At 36.4% G+C, this 21,108-nt stretch overlaps 1 protein-coding gene across 2 annotated transcripts in view; it reads right to left on the reverse strand.

The window, feature by feature from the left end:
- LOC106058159 (fibrillin-3-like) overlaps positions 1 to 21,108 on the reverse strand; it is a 204,915-nt gene that overhangs the window by 113,046 nt on the left and 70,761 nt on the right. The window lies entirely within an intron of this gene.

Genomic DNA, 21,108 nt, shown 5'->3' on the forward strand with positions numbered 1-21,108 from the left:
GAGGAGAAAAGGAGAGGAGAGGTGAAGGTGGAACTCCATTTTTTTTATGTGTCCGGAAATTTAGAATGTGTGGGGAACACAGCGAACTGAGCGGCTTTGGTAAGGTCCAGAGAGCAATTCTTGGAACAGTCGTCTGCACAGCAAGAAAAGATGATTATTAGAAACAGGATGAAGAGTGCTCTCCCTTGGTTAAGTTTATTTCCGTAGAGTTCGGATCTCAATACTCTTGGTTAATTTATTGAAAGAAACAGATCGTTACGGATGTATCGCAACATTCAAGTGCGCAGTAAGACAAAGAGAAAAGAATAAAAAATAAAAATGTCACGATGAAGCTTGAAAGGGCAGCGTGGCTAGTAAATGGTCGATTGGTGAGGACAAGACATAGGTGTCTCAATGTCAGAACTAAAAAAATCTATCTATCTATCTATCTATCTATTTATCTATCTATCTATCTATCTATCAGTGATGGTAAGTGCTGATTCCATTGAAGATGGAACTTTGACAAACCCTACCGATATGTGTTCTCTGAACATTCTTTCCACTATTGTTTTGAATAGACAAATATATTAACAAAGAAAAGTGCTAAAGACTGTGCATAAAAAACGAGAGACATATTTTTGAAAGTAATTTAATTTATGTTTTGTTTATGTTTATTTTTGTTTGTTTTCTTTTGAAATAAAGAATTTAGGCATGAAACAAGTGAAGTAAATATAAAGAAAATAATAGCTTTATATTTACAAAAAAAAAATGCTATTCCAATCAATATTTTACATTTAGTTTTAGTTACGCTTAAAATAGTTACGGATGAATAATCTTATTTTCACATAAGCCTACCCAGTCAGCACCAAAACTAGAACAGGAACGCAAAATCTGTTATTGGTATTTTGGTTTTTAAGGCGGTACACTACCGAACCGTCAATAACAACTTACTAAACAGTTCAAGTGAAATTTGTGAGTTGAAGGGTTAATCCGTTTGGATTCCTAAAGAGGCAGACGACACATTTTCGCCAGACACACATTTTCATAAGACCAAAATTTTTGTCATGGTACATACTTTCGTCAGACTACACTTTCGTCAGACTACACTTTCGTCAGACTACACTTTCGTCAGACTACACTTTCGTCAGACTACACTTTCGTCAGACTACACTTTCGTCAGACTACACTTTCGTCGAAAAAAAACTTAGCTAATGATCAGTGGTGATAATTCTGATGAGAACAACGTTAATTTCATAGACTTGTGTTTTCAAGTCATAGACGTGTGTCTTTAAGTCATAGACATATGTCTTTAATTCATAGACATGTGTCTTTAATTCATAGACATGTGTCATTAATTCATAGACATGTGTCTTTAAGTCATAGACATGTGTCATTAAGTCATAGACATGTGTCTTCGGGTCATAGACATGTGTCTTCGAGTCAAAACATATGTCTTCAAGTCATAGACATGTGTCTTTGAGTCAAAACATATGTCTTCAAGTCATAGACATGTGTCTTTAAGTCATGTACATGTGTCTTCAAGTCAAAACATGTGTCTTCAAGTCAAAACAGGCGTCTTTAATTCATAGACATGTGTCTTTAAGTCATAGACATGTGTCATTAAGTCATAGACATGTGTCTTCGGGTCATAGACTTGTGTCTTCGAGTCAAAACATATGTCTTCAATCCAAAACATGCGTCTTTAATTCATAGACATGTGTCTTAAAGTCCTAGTCATGTGTCTCTAAGTTATAGACATGTGTCTTTAAGTCATAGTCATGTGTCTATGTCAATGATATAACGTAACATATATCCTTAGTTATAATTATGACATGATTTTCCTTGATGCTTAAAATTGTGTCTTCTAGTGTTACGCCACCATTCGTTCAAATCACACCCAACCGTTCCTGAAAAAGGCAGAGCAAGAAAGAGCAACTAGAAGGCAGACGTGAAGACTCTAACGTAATGAAATTAACGACGAGCAAATCCAATGTCATGTCAAAGGTCTGAGGTCAGGCAAAAGGTCTGATGTCATGTCACAGGTCTGATGTCATGTCACAGGTCTGATGTCATGTCACAGGTCTGATATCTGGTATAGGACAATCTAACTAGAAGTAATTAACTCATGTGCGAAACATAAGAGGATAAGAAAAGGTGATACACAACTGAAAATATATATGTGTGTATGTATGTATGTATGTATGTATGTATATATGTATGTATGTATGTATGTATGTATGTATGTATGTATGCATATGTAAATGTGTTTATAGGTATGTATGTTTGTATTAGTTGTTTGTTTGTTTTACATGTTTCGGATGTTCCTTCAGAGTTGAAGATAGTTTACTTCCTAGTCCAAACCTCCCGCAGGACGACGGGGGATGGGAGCGGGCAGGATTTGAACCCTCGACCATCGATAAATTCGAACGACAGTCCAGCGCGAAAACCGCACGACCAGGCAACCATTTATGTGTGTATGTATGTATGTGCTAATATGTTTATACTTCGTCAATGTTTCTCGTGAATGTTTCGTAAGAAAGTAATCAAACAGGAAGTGAGGCAATAACAAACAAAGATAAGTCTTCTATGTTTACTGGTATAAATACAAAGTCTCTGTTGTTAGTATTATTATTAGTAATAAATGTCTACGGTATGTTATTTATTTATCTGTGACAACAGAACAATGTATGTATGTTTGTATGTATGTGTGTATGTATGTGTGTATGTATGTGTGTATGTATGTGTGTATGTATGTATATGTAAATGTGTATGTATGTACGTATGTATGTATGTATGTAGGCTATGTATGTATGTATGTATGTATGTAGGCTATGTATGTATGTATATATATATGTATGTATGTATGTATGTAGGCTATGTATGTATGTATGTATCTATGTATGTATGTATGTACGTATGTATGTTTGTATGTATGTATGTATGTAGGCTATGTATGTATGTATGTATGTATGTAGGCTATGTATGTATGTATGTATCTATGTATGTATGTATGTACGTATGTATGTATGTATGTATGTATGTATGTATGTATGTATATAGGCTATGTATGTATGTATGTAGGTATGTATGTATGTATGTATGTATGTATGTATGTATGTATGTATGTATGTATGTATGTATGTATGTATGTATGTATGTATGTATGTTTGTGTTTGTGTGTATATATATGTGTGTGTGTATGTATGTATGTGTGTATGTTTATGTGTGTTTGTGTATATGTGTGAACTGTGAACTAAATAAACTTTGGATGAAAAATAAATGTCCTCAACATCCTGGAAAACGAATATTTATGCAAAGATGTAATCAGGGGGAAATAATCCCAGGACCATTTTACGCAGTTACTTTTCAAATTTCGTCTGTTTTACTGACTTTCGGGGTACGTCAGTTATTTTTGTTTTCCGAAACAGGACGTTAGCCCGGACAGAACCCGGACACGAGCTCAATGTTAAAGTATTCTTTGTTGTACAAAGTACACGAGGCTTCACCAGACAGACCGTCACACTAGAATGTTTCAAGTTCAATCATTTCATATCCTGGAAAAATAAAATCGCGAACAAAAAGATAACCCTGTGGGTCGTAAACTGTAACAAGAGTAGGGCGTTTAGACACGTTTATCAGGGTCGTTATAGTGGGAAGGCTAAGTTGGTCACGTTTAAAAGGCGTGCCCCCTTCCTAAAACCAAACTTTTTTTAAAAATTTATTTCGAATTCGAGAAGTTCATAAAATGTAAGCGAATCCATAAATAGCTAGTATTATTTTTATACGGGATATATTACACGTCTAATATAACATTTAGTTGTTGTTTTATTTTAGCACTGCAAGTCAATACAAATAAGAATAATGGCAATGGCGTCGATTCGAAAGATTCATTACGTAGGGTTTGTGAAACACTTTAAGGCAGTGATGCTTAAATTACGGCCCGCGGGTCAGATCCGGCACTAGACATGGTTCCATCCGGCCCGCCGAAACGTCGGTACAAAGGATAGAAAATCACTCCCCTGTTGTTTTTTTTTTGTTTTTTTTCGAAAAAAAAAAAGGAAAATTTATATTTACCTACGTTAGGACCCTCATGTTTTGTCTGATAGATTGGCAACATGACTTTTAACTTTTGTGCGTTTATGAACTGGGACTTGTAGAATCTACAGGAAAATTGAACTGATGTATACTTTTTTGTTGAACATACTAATAGTAAGTCATGATATTTGTTTTATAAAGAAAGTTTGGATGTTTTAAAAAACAGCAACAGATAATTGGTACTATAAAACAAATATGGCGGCATTCTTGATCTGAGCCGCGAATAAAAGCTTGTTAAACTACTAGAGATTGGGGGATTTTTGAGAATATTTACCTAAAAGAGACAAGAAAACCATTTTCCGATGCGTAAAAAATAGGATAAATTTCACTAATCTCTTACTCAATGTAAATACCAGATCCCCAAGGGTCTCTAATCAAACAGTTTTCAAGTCAATTTTATCTATTCTTTTGTACCTATTCGTCGATGTGGCCCGCGACACAAGGGTCGGAATTTAAAATGGCTCCGCAGGTCGAATTAGATTGGGCCTCACTACTGTAAGAGATCCAACCTCTTTATGCCAAATGTCGACCACAGTGACTTAGTAGTCTGAGGCTGTGGACAAAAGTTGGCTGTAGATTCAGTGGCGTCACTAGGGCCGGTGTCACCTGGTGCGTCAGCTCAGGGTGTCCCCCGCCCCCCCCCCCAAATTAAAAAAATCCTTTTTTTTTTGTTGGTTTGTTGCGCTGTAATACATATAGTTTATAATTAATTACCTACGTTATTGGATTGTTCAACAAAAAAACTATAAAATGGGTGTCTATTAAATTCAGTTCAGCTACAATTAATCTACAGTTTACTGGCTTTACGTAGTCACGTGAAGCTCTGCACGCGCCTTTAATCATTGGAATCGAAGACATTTCCATTAATCTAGAGTTCAATTGTGTAACAATACAGCTATAAGTATATTACACAGTTGTTTTTTTCTGGATTTCAAACTTAAAAAAAAATTGTCTGTAACGATCTAATTTTTAATAAAAAATACCACATTGTGAAAGTGTCGTTTGTTCCTTTTTCTCAAAAGTTCTTAATTTAAATTTTAATCCTTTTTCACAGACGCAATAGATAAGCAATTGTTAAGAAACGGTTGAATGATTTAGAGATATTTTTTAAGATCTTAGTGGCATTTGAATCCTGCAATGTCAACTTTTATTTGTTGTCCTTAGATCCATTCTCAGTCTTGGCATTTCTGTTTGAATGTCGCCTTTGAAAAATCATCATATACGCCAATATTTTGAAACTGACATCTACAATACTTTGTTGGTTGTAGAACTACATTTTTTTTTCGGTTGGATTTCTTCAAATGTCTATGCTACATCAATGATTGCTCCAAATGTCTATGCTACATCAATGCTTGCTTCCAGTAGGAGGTGAAGCTCAGCGTTACGATCAACGCATATGAGAATGAATCTCTTTTCATCTCTTCTTACATAGTGAGCCCGGCATCTTGAGATCGTTCGCCTGACAATTTCTTCATCTTTTTTTTTTTTATTATTTCTGAATCACACAGTGCTTTTTTATTTTTTAGAAGAGCCCTTTTTATAACACTTTGCGGTAAAATGTTCAAAGGTTCAATTAGTCAACACACTGTCAATAGTTTAAAGATATGTTTACTCTTGTGTATCGTTGGCCTGCTTGTACCGTCCCACCGAAAAAAAATTAAAGATAGGTAAAATAAAAGATGTTAAGCTGCGCCTCTAGCGGCAATAATCTCAGAACGAAAAAAAAGTATTTCAGTCGCATCAAAAAATCTAGGCAAAAAGCTAATTTCTGAAAAAGAATGTTGACCACATAGATTGAGTGAATGTTACATCTATCAAATAGCTATTCTTTGGGTTCTTAATAAATTTCCTGTACTCCAGACATTGAAGCTGCATTTTCATATCTTTGAGCTCCACATATACATTAAAACTCAACCTTTTCTAGATCTCATCAGCTTTTTTGGTATCCCTTAAAATCGTATAACTTTTGAATCCGATCGGTGTGTGCTATGTTAGGTGTGTTATGTCAGGTGTGTTGTCAAACAAAAAAACAACAAACAAAGGTGCTTAGTCATCCTGACTCTAATATATTTTACGTAGTTTGCTAAAACATTTATCAACTTTTTAACATTACTGATGTACTTTCAGCTATGGGATTTATCGAATTTATCATTTCCATTATCCCAAGGAAATACTTAATTGAATAAAGATTCTTTGTTAATATAGTCAAAAAAAACGTCAAATATTCTGCTTTTATAGAAACAGTCCGTGCACTATCTCCTTCCTTTGTTTTTCTTCTTTACATCAATCATAGCAACGATTTCCTTGTCAGTTGTATTTGTAGCCGGATGTCCTTATTTTCAAATTTTCCAATCCAGAAGAAATTTTCATTCGTCTTTTAAAATTCCATTATTGGACTTAATTTCAACCACACATTAAATTAAGCTACAAAATTCTATATCATTTCAATACAATTAGTTGAAAATAGTCGACAACAAAAAAATACGTTATTTTTACTATTAATGACTAAATCATCCCCATTAGGAAGCATCAGAACCATTCTGGGCACTAGCCTAGAAGAAAAATCCCCTACACGGCCTACAATATTCAAGTGTATCATTCGACTGACACATTGTAACAATTTCTTCATCCTGGCTAGAGCCTCCTTTACAGAAAAATGAAATATCATCATAATCTTCAGAAATCTCAGTGGCCACTTATTTACTTTCAAATTCTATAAAATGTACATTAATTATATGTGAGATTTCAATAATATTTTATGCCTCAAGAATGTCGTCATTTGATGAACAGTCACTATCATGTTTTCCTTGATATATTAAGTTTGATATAGCATTTTAATCCTTTTGATAGAATTTCATAAAACAATTAAAATATGTTTAGTCGAAACGAAAAAAAAAGGTAGATAGATCTATTTATTAATTGTGAATAGCATGTTCCATTATTTAGCCACTGTCGCTTATTTTTTAATTGTCAGATATTCACAAAGTGCATTTTTTACTTGGGTGTCACCCCCTGACGGGTGTCACCCGGTGCGGACCGCACCCCCGCACCCCTTAGTGACGCCACTGTGTAGATTTATTTTGTAAAAAAGAGCGAACAAACTTTATTAGTTATAATTGAACGGGGGAAAAAAAAAGTTGAATTGTTTCTTCTACATTTGGTAATGTGTGGTCGTTGAGAGAGTTCGTCTTGTATCTAGATCAGTTCTATAAATAGAATTTTTTTCGTTGCAGCATGGGGAGATAAGATAGTGGCTGGAAAAGGGCTGTCTTCCGAGGCGACGTCATTTCAAAGTACACATTTAAGTGGGCTCAAGTTTTCTGATAGACTGCCACGTCAAGAGGAAGAAGTATGCAATGGGCAACCCTCTTTTTTTTTTTGGGGGGGGGGGGGGAATGCGATTGTTCACACGCGAGCCTAGTTGCGGATGTTAAATATCCATAGAAAAATTGGAACTACGAATATAAAGAGTTGGATATTGCAGTCCTTTATAAATAAAATAAACGAGCCGACCCGCGGCGTAGCATACACCGCTTTTTAGTGACGAGTAACACTTCCTGAAAGAAACAGCTAATGGGATGGGTTTGGGCAAACGACTGTGTGCGCATGCCTGGAGAGCGAGGAAGGCGCGGGTGCGGGCAGGAGTCGGGTTAGAGAGTCGGCGTCCGTGCGTGGTGTTCCGCATGGTTTGGCGACGTATAGACTTATATATGCAGAGCAGGTTACTTGTTCTCCCCCCCTCTCTTTTTTTCTGAGCCGCGCTCTCCGTCGCCGTGAAAGTTACGTAGGGTAACTCTGGTCCGACTTGCAGACATAAAAGAGTTATCTTTCCATGACTTTTTGATCGAGGTTTAGAGAGTCGGCGTGCGTGCGTGGTGTCCCGCATGGTTTGAGACGTAGAGAATTATATACACAGATGTTATTATTATCAAAGCTGCAAAAGCCCTTACATCATATAATGGACTCAAAAAAAGAAAAAAAGATTATTTAATTTTTTTTTAATTCGGGAGGGTGGGGAGGGGGGGGGGCACAAACTTCTAAATTAAATTTTGGGAAAAAAAAATATTCGTTCTGCCTGTAACAAAAAAAAAAAATTAAAAAGTTCCCTTTGTACAGGAAGGCTCGCCCCACTGGATAAATTACTTGACACTAATATTTTCCCCTTTCAATATAGACTCAAAAACATGGCATGAATTGGTTTAATACAAATGATGAAACGTCTTTGTTGTTGTTGTTGTTTTGTCAATAACTATTTGATACGTTTTGGCGTATCAAAGTAAAGTGTTAAATAATACATTTTGTAGCAAGGTTTGTCTTACGACTTAGTAATTGCTTACTAAGAAGTTGTTTAATTAGCTTCTTATAGATCTATATAACTATTACATCTATAACTGAGGAAATTCATTTCAAATTTTTTTGTAACTTTGTTATCGATTGTAAACTGCGCTACCACTGTAACAGGATGTTTCGGCGATAATAAACAATATAAAGGATAAAATCAACTGAAGTAGCCGGTGTATACTGCTAGTAATTTATAGATGTAAATTGTGTTCAAATTATTTCTACATGTATATCTAAATCTAGACCTGGGCTCTATTTAGTCTGATTTAGTCGTCAAGTGTATAATAAGGATATACCAAGAGTGAGAGTTATAACAATAATCAATTTGTTGTTGTTAACAAAAGCGTAGTTCGTAAAAAAAATATTTTTTTTTAAAAACAACTGTGAATCAGTATTTTATGCAATGTAATAGTTAATAATGGAAAATATATTTTATAATGATCTATTGATACTTTTTTCCATTGTGACCTAAGATGCAAATACTAATGCGCATATCTATGAATCTAGCTGAGTTATTAATGAAGGTGTCTATGATTTATGCAAAAAAAAAACAAAAAAACAATAACATATTTCCCCTGAAATTTTTCATTTGAAAGTGGTATATTTTTACGAAACGAAAAATCTGCTTGAATAGTTAATTTTTATAAATTAAATGGATCATTTTTGGAAAAAGAAAAAAGGCATCAGAACTTTGAAAAGTCTAAAATGTCATGATATCCCATTTTCATTTTCTCTTCTAGTTTATGAGATCTAAACGGGACGGACGGACGGACAGACAGACCAAACAAAACAAATTGCGGCTTTTCCCTTTTCGGGGGCCGCAAAATTAACATAAAAAAAGAATTTTTCAATGCTAGAAGAATGTAAAATTAAATATGAGTACTTATTTTAACATAGATTTTTAATTGAATTTTTTACATTCAATAAAATAAATCTTTACTCAAAAATAATAATTGTACATTAATCAAAGATTAATTAGATTAATCAAAGATTAATTACATTAATCTAAGATGAATTAATAACACATATGAGAAACGCTGCTTCTAATTGCTCTAAATATGCCTCGTTTCTTGCTACTACTACAAAAAGATTAGCCAAGTGAAGCCAGGTCGAGATAATGGGAAAGAGGTGACATGTGTCACTAAACTTGTCAAAATTCCTCAACATTTGTCACTAGTGTGTTCAGGACAAACATATTTCACAAACACACAAGCCCAAACACTCATCTTTTTGTATTAAAAACATCTCTAAATATCAGTTCACTTCAAAGGGAAGAATCATTGGATTAATAGTTTCACCTTTTTTTCTCTTTTTTTTTTTTTGTATTTACCCTCGACCCTCTGACCTTTGGTACAAAAACGCTTTTCACAGCAGTTTTTAAACGTAACTCTTTTAGAATGAAATTCGACAAAAAATTAGGTTTAATTGCATCAGCTAGGATTCAATTGTCTGTGTATGTGTGTGTAAGTGTGTGTTTTCGTGTGTGAGAAAAGGGGCGGGGAAGCGAATTCTATTTAAGAAAAAGGTAGTTGTTTTTTAATTGAAATTTGAAACTTTCAGTCGAATCAGAATAGCTGTTTTCAGTCAATAGTAATACATGTATGAAGAAAGTTAAGCTAACTTGTTAGGGCTCTAGGGAGGCGAGAAAGAGAGAGAGAGAAGGAGGCAGAACTCTGAGAGAGAAAAAGATTGAAAGTGTATGATTATTGCTCTATTGTCCAATCACCTTTGTGGCCAATTGGGGTGGGGGGGAGGTGACATGGGGTACCCTGGAGAACTTTTCCGTGCTGCTATTTCAAAGGTTATTCAAAATTTTAAAAACAAAAAAAAATTGCAGTCTGTATTCGAGCTCGAGTTCTCAAGTCTCGATGGTGGAAGGCCGACTCGTTAGTCTCTGAAAGTTTTTATAGTCTAAAAAAATATCAGCCTAAATCTCTACACACGGCTTATTTTCCATTAGATGAGCACATTTCTGTTTAAAACAAAATTAATAAATTGAGACTTATTGATAAAGTAATTGTGTTTCTTTTTTAATCTAATCCTATTTTGTCATTGACAATGAATAATGGTGCAAAGTTTCAACTTGAACCGAGAATGGGAAGTCGGAGATATAAAGTGTACAAAATTTGTACAAGACAAACAGAAGGAGTTGATATAAACTTTGTAAAAAAAGAGAGAGAGAGATCTAATGACAACACCCACGCTCAAAGTTCTCTTAACAAAATGAAATTTAAAGACTGTCGGATTTAGTTGGCAGTAGAACAAACAACATACATTAACACACACGCAAATAAACTCGAACTCACACGCACACACACATAGATGCACGCAAACTCGAACTTATAAACACATTCGCATCTAAACAAAACTCGGAAGCACACAAACACTCAAACGTACAAACACACACGCCAATTAACAGGAACTCATACACTGTACACATTTTCAGACGTTGCGTGAGTAAGTACATTTGAAGCGTATGCTTTAAGGCGTTAATTTTGTTGTAGGCGGGTAGGTTTAAGAGAGAAAGAGAGAGAGAGAGTGTGAGAGAGAGAGAAAGTAAGAGAGAGAGAGAGAGAGGGGGGGAGAGAGAGAGGAGGCGGCCAGTATGACGATGGGGTAAGCCCGCTGTGACGTCCAAACACATCAAGGTCAAATGTCTCGTCGGATACATAGTCACGAGGCTTGCCTTGACTTAATGTGTTAGCTCACTGTCATGACGTCACTATACAAGAGGTAAAAGGTTTATTTATGGCGGGATGTCGCTTATTTATTATCTAACTTTCAATTTTTGTCTCTTTATCAAGGCATCTCAAACAGGCGGCTTAAAGGAGTCTATTATGAACAGTTGATATTTTGTATTTTTTAAAAAGATAAGCCTGATACATTTAAGATAATGTGGTGGTTGAGTGATCAATCGCTTGGCTACCAGATCAAAGAATCTCGAGTTCTAATCCCGGTGAAGACTGAGTACGCATGAATCCATCCGAATCTAATTGACCTACGTGGGGGAAGTCAAGGAGGTTGGTCGTTGTACTGGCCACATGACACCCTCCTTAACCGTTGGCCATAGAAACACATTGGCTTTACATCATGTGCAGATCGCAAGATGAGAAAGATGTACCTTTAATTAAAATTTGTATTTGGCTTTATTGGAAAGAGAAGAAAAAACTTATATAAAGAATAGAGACTGGGTGTCTTTCAAGGTCTCTCTGAAAACAAACATCAGATGACCGAGACTCTTGGCGTTAAGTTATGAAATAGTTATCATCATCATCAAACTCCATTTGAGTGAGGGCTTGAGAGGCTCAAATCCTCTCTTGCAAAAGTCCTGGACAGAAACCCTGCTGTCTTGCGTAGTGCGTACGCGTCACCATACAGGTCGAGAATTTTTGGTTTCCCAGACCTGTCGAGGCGGAGATCAGCAAGTCTTGGGCTGTCAAACAGATTATGAGGCACGGTTTCCTCTTCTTCCCCGCAGGGCGGGGGCACCGTGAATCGAAAATTGGTCATAGCCAATAGTTAACAGTGGTAATCATTGCATTCCAAATAAACAAACTTTACACACACGCACACAAAACAGGGGTTCTCATAATGGAAAGAAAGAGAATAATTCAGAAGGAGAGTACCACCTACTGATTCTTTTAAGAACGCTAAAAATTTGACTTTTTTTTTGGGATTTAGTCGGTTGTTGGTTTGGCTTGTCTTCGATTCCGAAGATTATTGAGGAATGCAGTATTTCCTGTCCATGTCTGTCCTCGGCTGCGGATTTTTTTTTTGGTCTCAAATGTGTATCCTGCGGCCTTTGTATGTGATCTCCAGCTGTCTCGTTCTGAAGCCGCCTGCAACCAGGTGCTCTCTGATATATATATATATATATAATAAAAATACGGACCTCTGGACTACGTACTGACTCGTGTATGCTTACGAAACAATCTCAATTTTCAGCATCAACAGGTATCTTCATTGGCAAAGTTAGTGGTGAGAAAGATTTGAAAATATCCACTACGGTCCCTCCTTGTTTTGCCATTTAGAGCAAAGCAGCCTACCGTCGAAACTCAATGTAAATTGTGAGAATTTTATGAGTGCCCTTACAAATATTATGTCTTGCTGTAAACTGCAAACTCTGACATTGCAATGTTTGTACCATTTCAAAATTAATTTTATTTTTAAACATTTACTATTGTATTTCAGATTACATCAGGCTATAATTTAACCCGGGTCAATTTCTTGGAAGGACCCGTATTAACTGACGTCTGTTTGCTTTCACTTGAAGTGCTTGTTCCCTATTGTGCATCCATAAAATAAGTAAAGACCTCAAAAAACAAATTTCAAATCAGCTACCGGAAGACAATAGTTATGACTGCGTTGAATGTAGCAAAATATTTAGGACTTACGTAGGACCACGTAAAGTAAACTTTCCTTTTCAGACTTTGCGATCTATGGGGCAGATGATGTAAGGTAATCTGTTTCTATGGCCAAAGAGCAGGGTGTCATGTGGCCAGCACAACGACCTGCCGTCTTTGCTTTTCCCTAACTAAATTCAGGTACCCATTAGGATTGGGTGGATTCAGCGGCGCCCTAAAAATTCCAAAAATTAAGATCCCCGTCTTCACCGAGATTCGAACCCAGGACACTAGGTTCGGATGCCAAGAGACGAACAATTGAGCTACTCTCACATTCTTCTACCTATGGTCGAGATGCCAGCCCTCCCCCTCCGCTTTGTAGGACTATTTTTTGCAGTGATGAGGTTACTTTGCCGGACAATTTAGTGTTGTGGATTTTATTTACTCTTTGCTTATATTTACAAAGAAAGTCCTTTTTTATATTTTTATTGTGACTTTCTGGCCTTCAAATGCAATGCTAGTGTTAGCTGCCTTGCCCTTTTTAATGCTTATACCACATTTAAAGAGGTGTGGGGTATTAGGGTTATCGTTACTGAAGCGTTTTTAAATAGTAGTGATGCTGTATGGCTTTTGCTCGGTTTCTGCATATGGTCATTTATCTTAAAATCATTCACGTAGAATAGGTGAGTCACACATTTTGTACATTTAGTGTCAATCTAAAAGCCGTTTGTAGCGCCATGGAGTAATTTAGATAGTGGGTTAATCGCTAGGCAGAACCAGATTAGAGACGGTAAGTCACCCTGGTATACCCCTTCTTATGTGCACAGAACTTAGTTTATCACCATTAAGGTGTAGATTTATCTTTCAATTTTCCATACAGACTCAATAGTTTATTTATTCTGGGTTGATTCTATGAATTTCCAGGGATTTTAATAGCCAGTCATGCGGAACTGAGTCGAATGCTTTTTTTTGTAGTCGATGTAGCACATGTGTACGTTTCTTTTTCTTCTATTTGCTTGGTGCAATACCATCTTTAGTATGATACCATCTATAGTATAATACCATCTATAGTATAATACCATCTATAGTATAATACCATCTATAGTATAATACCATCTATAGTACAATGCCATCTATAGTATAATGCCATCTATAGTATAATACCATCTATAGTATAATACCATCTATAGTACAATGCCATCTATAGTATAATACCATCTATAGTATAATACCATCTATAGTATAATACCATCTATAGTACAATGCCATCTATAGTATAATACCATCTATAGTACAATGCCATCTATAGTATAATGCCATCTATAGTATAATACCATCTATAGTACAATGCCATCTATAGTATAATGCCATCTATAGTATAATACCATCTATAGTACAATGCCATCTATAGTATAATACCATCTATAGTATAATACCATCTATAGTACAATGCCATCTATAGTATAATGCCATCTATAGTATAATACCATCTATAGTACAATGCCATCTATAGTATAATGCCATCTATAGTATAATACTATCTATAGTTCGCTGTAATTTACAGCCCTTTGACATTTCAATGCAACCTTGTTGTTCCTCTTCTAGTAGTTTATGGGCAGAACAAAATGTATACATTATTATTGTTATTATTATGCTAGAAACTAACGAGTATTCATTCTCTGGGTCGAGTTTCGCAAAAGGGAACAAAATTCATTGTAATCCTTTTATCAGTGTCCACTGAAAATTTTTTTGGTGATGTTTCAGGTCTGCGGCAGTGCCGCCCTCTGACAGGCGACGAGAATCTTCTTAAGAATGTTAAGGGCCTTGAAGGTATCTGTGAGATCAGTTGTCATTATCCCCTCGGTTGATATAACAATGGGGTATATTGTTATTTTAGATAAGTTCCGCCTAAGTTCCCATATTTGTTTTTTGTTTTTCCATTTCAGTTTTTCTTATATCATGAGACAGTGGTACTGCGATGTCAATAATAGTAGAGGTTTGTTTCTTTTTTATCAATAAACATCAGATCAGGGCGTTTGAAATCTATTATTGATATTGTTTATCAAAAGACTGGGTAAGCTTGAAGAGCCTCAGTGGTAGAATTATTTGAGAGAAATTTAACATTAAATGACACAATCATGCTAAACCAAACGAAAACTGTTCCTTGATTCCCCCACCTCCTAATTGCCCTCATCCAATGATCACTCTACAAAGTCTGCATTTCCTTCTGCGGAAAAAACAAAACTTTCAGAAATTGCTTCCCTGTTGTAATGGCCCTGAATTTCGGTTTTATACATTTTTCGTAAGCATTTTTTTGAGAAATATTGCTGAGCTAACCTATCATTAAAATTAGTATGTGTTTTTAATAAAAAGTTTTTGAGAGCCACTGCTATTTCCTGTTACGTTCATCTGTGCAAGTCACTTTCTCTTGCACTGGCCATATCAACTAGAGTACGCCGCTATAAATTTAAAGAGTGGGAAAACCCACAGTTTGGAAACACAAACTTGCGTGGTCACACAGACAAGCCTAGAGGCCTAGCCTACATTATTCATGTAACAAACTCCAGCAGAAGCGGATGGTAAATGTTACTTTAGAATAACTTCGGGAATTGCTACACCAGATATGGGCTGTACATTCAGCGTTTAAATAATACGATTTTCCGTTATTCTGTTAGTTGTGAAATCCTAGGAAGATAATAAAAAAACATTTTGTATAATTATTGTAATAAATGATTTTTTTCCTAGTATTGAAACAAACATTGCGATTGAAAATTAAATAGATAGAAAAAAAAAAGTCAAATCGTAATATAACTTTCGTTTTCGATTCTAACATTGTCTAGCTTATAGTGATTCTTATCATCTTATGGTCAACTGGTCAGACTTGGTCACCAGTGAGAAACTATCAAAAAAAAAGAACAAATCAGCGGCTCATTGAAGACCCATTCTAGAGACGCTGGTAATGAAAATACCACAACCTTCACAAGCCTGGTTCCAACATCCTAAAACTCCCTATCACTCTGAGCCCGCCAAAGTAAGAGAAAGAAAGGACGGCCTAGATATACATGGTGCGAGATTCGGATGCATAGGCCAAACCAGGGCCGGATTGAAGTATGTAGAGGCCTGGGGCAGAATGTTTGCGGAGGCCTGGGGCAGAATGTTTGCGGAGGCCTGGGGCAGAGTGTTTGCGGAGGCCTGGGGCAGAATGTTTGTAAAGGCCTGGGGCAGAATGTTTGCGGAGGCCTGGGGTAGAATGTTTGTAGAGGCCTGTACACTTTTGTTTTTAAAGCTTCAATAAAAAATTTCTTACACATCGTCGCCAAAATTGTTCCGAATTTTATCTGAAAAGTCTACTAACACAAATAACTGTTTGAAATACCTCTTCTAATAAATAAAACAAAAAAATCTGCTTCTCATTTACGAATATCGGTTGTTTCGGATTTTTATGAAAAACACTCTAATTCCATTTATGTAAAATGGCTCTTCTATTGTAGGCTTCATTACATTCAATTTTCTAGCTAAAATATTTTAAAATTTAATTATCGTTAATATCATGTTACAATTTTTAATGAAAAATACTTTCTTTTCCTAACACCAAAGTATGGTTTAAAATTCTCTACACGAGGCAATGGTACATTTAATTCTCATACGAGACCATTCTAAAAATTTAATTAACGGTTTTAGATTTATCTAGAATTCTCTTCTTTTCTCACTATATATACAAGCATCCAGAACAATCCATTAAAGATACTTAAAACTAATTTTATTTTAAATTTTAAATTAATTTTTAAAATAAATGTTTTCTAGCGATTGTTTGGCATTTTTACTATCTTACAGTTGGCAACACTGTTGTGTTTGAGAATTTCCGCTTATAGTATCGTCATTGATTATAAGTATGCTCCGGATTTTCTCCATTGCGTAAACACTGAAAATTTAAATTTGCATTTTTGGTTACTAAAATATGCACATCATTGAATATTTCTTTTTTAAACGAAGAAAAATTTAATTTAATTTAAAGTACTCTCTTTCTTTTTATAATATTACTTGCATTTAGATATTAGTAATTTTTATTAAGCAGATTTTTATTAAAGGTTTTGAAAAAGTGTAGTGACCTCCACCAACATTTTTCCCCGGGGCCACCTCATACTTAAATTCGGCCCTGCATCCAGCTATAGCCAAACAAAAAAGTCCCTAGACTGCTTGAAAACATTTTGTCTCCTTGTTCGAACTGCAAAGCTGTTGGATAAGTGCCTTGGCATCAGTGGGAAAACATAATTCTGCTAATTATGTAATTAAAGTTATAATGCTTTACTCTCATCAACATTAAGACAGATGTTTGGACTTTTAAAATAATATTCAAGTTCTAAAGAAACACAATCTCAAACTTCATACACATTTTTTTTTAAATTGGGGGTGGGGAGGAGAGGGTTAAAACAAAATAAATATTTCATGTTGGGAGTGTTTGAAAGAAGAAAGGTCGAGTCTGTTTGAATTCGGACGAAATGTTGTTTCAAAGTTTGTTTTTGTTTATTTTCTTGATCCCGGATGTGACGGTCAGATGTATGTTCTATGTAGCTGGACAAACCAACTGTTAATCTAGGATGCTTTCAACAACGTGTTTAGCAATTTAAAAAAGAAAATAGATATCATCACATTTAGAATAACTACTTAGACTTTCGTGTATTGCTCAATGTGAGGAGATATTTATAGAAGTCCAATGTACTACACGTGAGCCTCAACATCCTGTTTATGAGGCCCTGTCTCAGGGCTCCGCCTCTGACGCCATATTAACGACCACGCAGTCCGACGTTACAGTCATTTGTTTCCCGACACAAAGGGCGCCAAAAAGTTAACTTGATATTCAAGGCAGAATATGCACTAAGCCGCCAATATGTCTTCCAGCACTCAACCCCCCCGCCCCCCCCCCCCGCCCCCACCAAAAAAAAAAAAAGAACATAAAACAACAAGAACATAAAAAAACACTTTAAAAAGAAACAAAAAGCTTATAGGAATTGTAGTTTGGATCAGTCATGTCATTTAATTTGCCATAGATCTAGACCAATAGGAAACAATCTGTGTGATTAAATATATTTTTACCCTTTGTTCTTGTTTAGCGCTATTTCATACCTTAAGCTTTCTCGGTACTCTGTGATCCTATCACTTATCTAGCCAGCTGGGAAATTGGGGGGGGGGGGGGAGAAAGAAAGACATATTTGTATGGAATTTGTTTTTCAAAGAATTTACAAAAAAAAAAAGGGGGGGGGAAGGCCTGGATTCGAACTCATGACTCAAGGGCCGACGTTCTAACCACTCTGCTAGTGACGAGAAAATTGTAAAGTTATTTACTGCTTGTTTCAATTTAGAGCGGCGACCTATAAAGGGGACTAATTCAGTCAAGTACAATCCTTTCCCTTTGTTCGAGATTTCAAACATTGTAATTTATTAACTAATGGATTACATTTTAAATTGGTTCTTGTGTTGTCAGGTAAAAGAAATAAGTGTGCACAAATTTCAGCTTGATGCTACATAGGGTGTGGGAGAAATAACGTGTACAAACTTTTTACCAGACAGACAGAGTGAGTTGATATAAAAGGACAACAATTCCGAGTTACGTAACGCAACTATATGTGTTGATCGCAATATTTGAAGTGATATGGTCTCAGTCTCAATCTTCCTATTTCGTTTCTATCTCTGCGTATATCTTCAAAGAATTATTAACCTGTGTATATATGATATAATTTCTCTTCCTGGCTCAACAGTTTTGACACCGAGAAGTAAAGGAAAGATCACGCTTTTATTTCTGCAAGTCGGACTAGAGTTACGTAACGTAAAAAAGGGGTAGAGAACAAGTAATCTACTCTATATTCACCCGTCACTAAATATAGCAGGGCCGGACTTAACCGTTGTGGGTCCCTATGCAAAACGGATTAGTCGGGGCCAAGTTTGGGTAGGGATACGGATAATAAGTGAAAATTAAGAATTTGTATTAGAAAATTAATTCGTCTTTGCATTTATTTATTCTTTACTATGTACAGAATTACTTTAAGAGCCTTGCGTGTAGCGAAGTCATACAGTATATCATAAAAAATTCAGTTTCATACATAGATCCCCCTCAATAGCAAGAATTACCAAATGTTTCAATCTATCTTCGAGAATTGTTGACCTCAAGTAATTCTTCATTAGTTTGAGGCGCGAGAAGCTTTCACCAGATTTCACAATGACGGGTATTGCAAAATGCCGTTTTTTTTTAATCGCGCGTAGGATTGGCGTTTTCCATATTGAATGAGTTTTTAAAAGATTTTAATAATATCCGGAGATTTTCAGGACTTTTTCGTATATTTTGCAATTTCAGGAGATTTCCAGGAGCTCGACAGGAGGCCTCGGGGAATCTGTTAAACGTTATACAATGGTTTAATTTAATAATTTACACCTAAAATTAGCGCGGGTCCTATGAAAGTGCTGGGCCCACAGTGGTTGCTTAGATTGCAGTGGCCTAGGGCCGTCCCTGCGAAATAGCGGCGTATACTACGCCGTGGGCCGACTAGTATATATATATATTAGTCAATAAAAGTTAATTTCTGTTTGATTCCAAAAAAAAAAGCTTTCAAGCTTTATTCCAAATTTCTGTATTGTGAAAGTAATACAACTACAACTAACTGACTAACTGACCCTACAAACAAACGCATAGATGTATCAATGCATGGAAATACCGCTCAGTTGAAGTCTATGTATTAAATAAATAAAGAGGTCTAGATGTCAAGATATAAAGAACACATTTCTCATTAGTTTTAAAACGAAGTTCTTTGCAATAATTTTGAAGACCAAGCATTAAAACAATATATAAAGCCAGCAACCTAGATTTAGACACTGAGCTGACAAAAAGAATAGGAAAGACTTCTGCAGCAATGGCAAAAACTCTCCTAGCGTGTGTGGGAAAATAAAAATCCTGGTCTTCAATGCCTGTGTTCTGAGCACACCTCTTGTAGCAGTGGGAGCTGGGCAACTTACATGCTTGAAGAACACAGATTAAATAGCTTCCACCTACGCTGCCTGAGACGCATAATGTGCATTTCCTGGAGGGATCGTGTCACCAACCAGGAAGTTTTGAAACGGGCCAATATGCACATCATCTATGCTCTCCTTCAACAGAGAAGACTGTGCTGGCTCGGTCATGTCACTCGCATGCCAGATGAAAGAATCCGTAGACATCCTATACGCTGAGCTTGCAGAGGGAGTCAGACCGAAGGGCGGCCCAAGACTAACCAACAGAGATGTCTGCAAGCGAGACATGAGAGCCACGAGCATCGACCAAAGTATGTGGAAGGAGATAGCCCAAGACCGGAAAGCATGGAGACAGACTGTACGTGCTGGTACAAACTTCGCCGAATGCAAAAGAAACGAAGCTGCGTCAGCCAAGAGAAAGAAAAAGAAAGCTGCCCTGTCAGCTAGCCCTAGCACAGAGGCATATACCTGCATGAACTGTGGCAAACATATATTGGTATTTCATAACAACATCAAACAGAAGACTTTACCAACATATTGAAATCAAGCAGAGCTCTGGACTATGTACAAAGTATAGTTTCCCTTTCAGACCTTGTGATCTATAGGGCTGATGATGTAAAGGCCATCTGTTTCTGTGGCCTACGGTTAACGAGAGTGTCATGTAGCCAGCACATCGACCAATCGCCTTTACTTAAGCCAACTAACGTCGGGTACCCATTAGAGCTGGATGGACACCCAAAGATCCCGATCTCAGCCTGGACAACGTACTGACTCTGATATTCAAGCTTCCAGAACACACACAAAATATCTTTATCATTCTTCTATGTGACGTCTATGTCTGATTAATGGGAGATTTCTTTCTCCCAGACTATTGAGTTATTTTGCTATAATAGCAGAATGTAGTCTCACTGCAAAATAAGCATTTTGTCTGCATCCTGGACTTTGTGTGTGCATGTGCATATGAGAGTCGTTATGCGAGTGTATGAGTGTCGATGTGTGAGTGTATGAGTGTCGATGTGTGAGGGTGAGGGAGGGTAGTCCTACTAAAGAGAAGCTACGCAAATAGTGGATACAGCGGGACAATTAATTTGAAGTGTCTACTTAATGCAGCCCACGGACTAGGCCGCAAATAAAAGGGTAGTGGGAAGTTAGGGGGGGTGGTAGGGAGTGACGGTGTCAACAGGTTACGACACTATAGTAATGTAGAGCTTGAACGAGTCCATCACAAGGAAACCTTTGAACCCACCACCCCTCCCTAAAATGGGCGTGGAATGTATAGTGAGTGACCAAAACCCGAGTGGGTACTTTAACTGTTATTCGAGGTCTGATCCCGATTCCAGCTGAGTTGTGT

The sequence above is a fragment of the Biomphalaria glabrata genome, chromosome 8 (assembly GCF_947242115.1).
Source record: "Biomphalaria glabrata chromosome 8, xgBioGlab47.1, whole genome shotgun sequence".
Classification (NCBI taxonomy): Eukaryota; Metazoa; Mollusca; class Gastropoda; family Planorbidae; genus Biomphalaria; species Biomphalaria glabrata.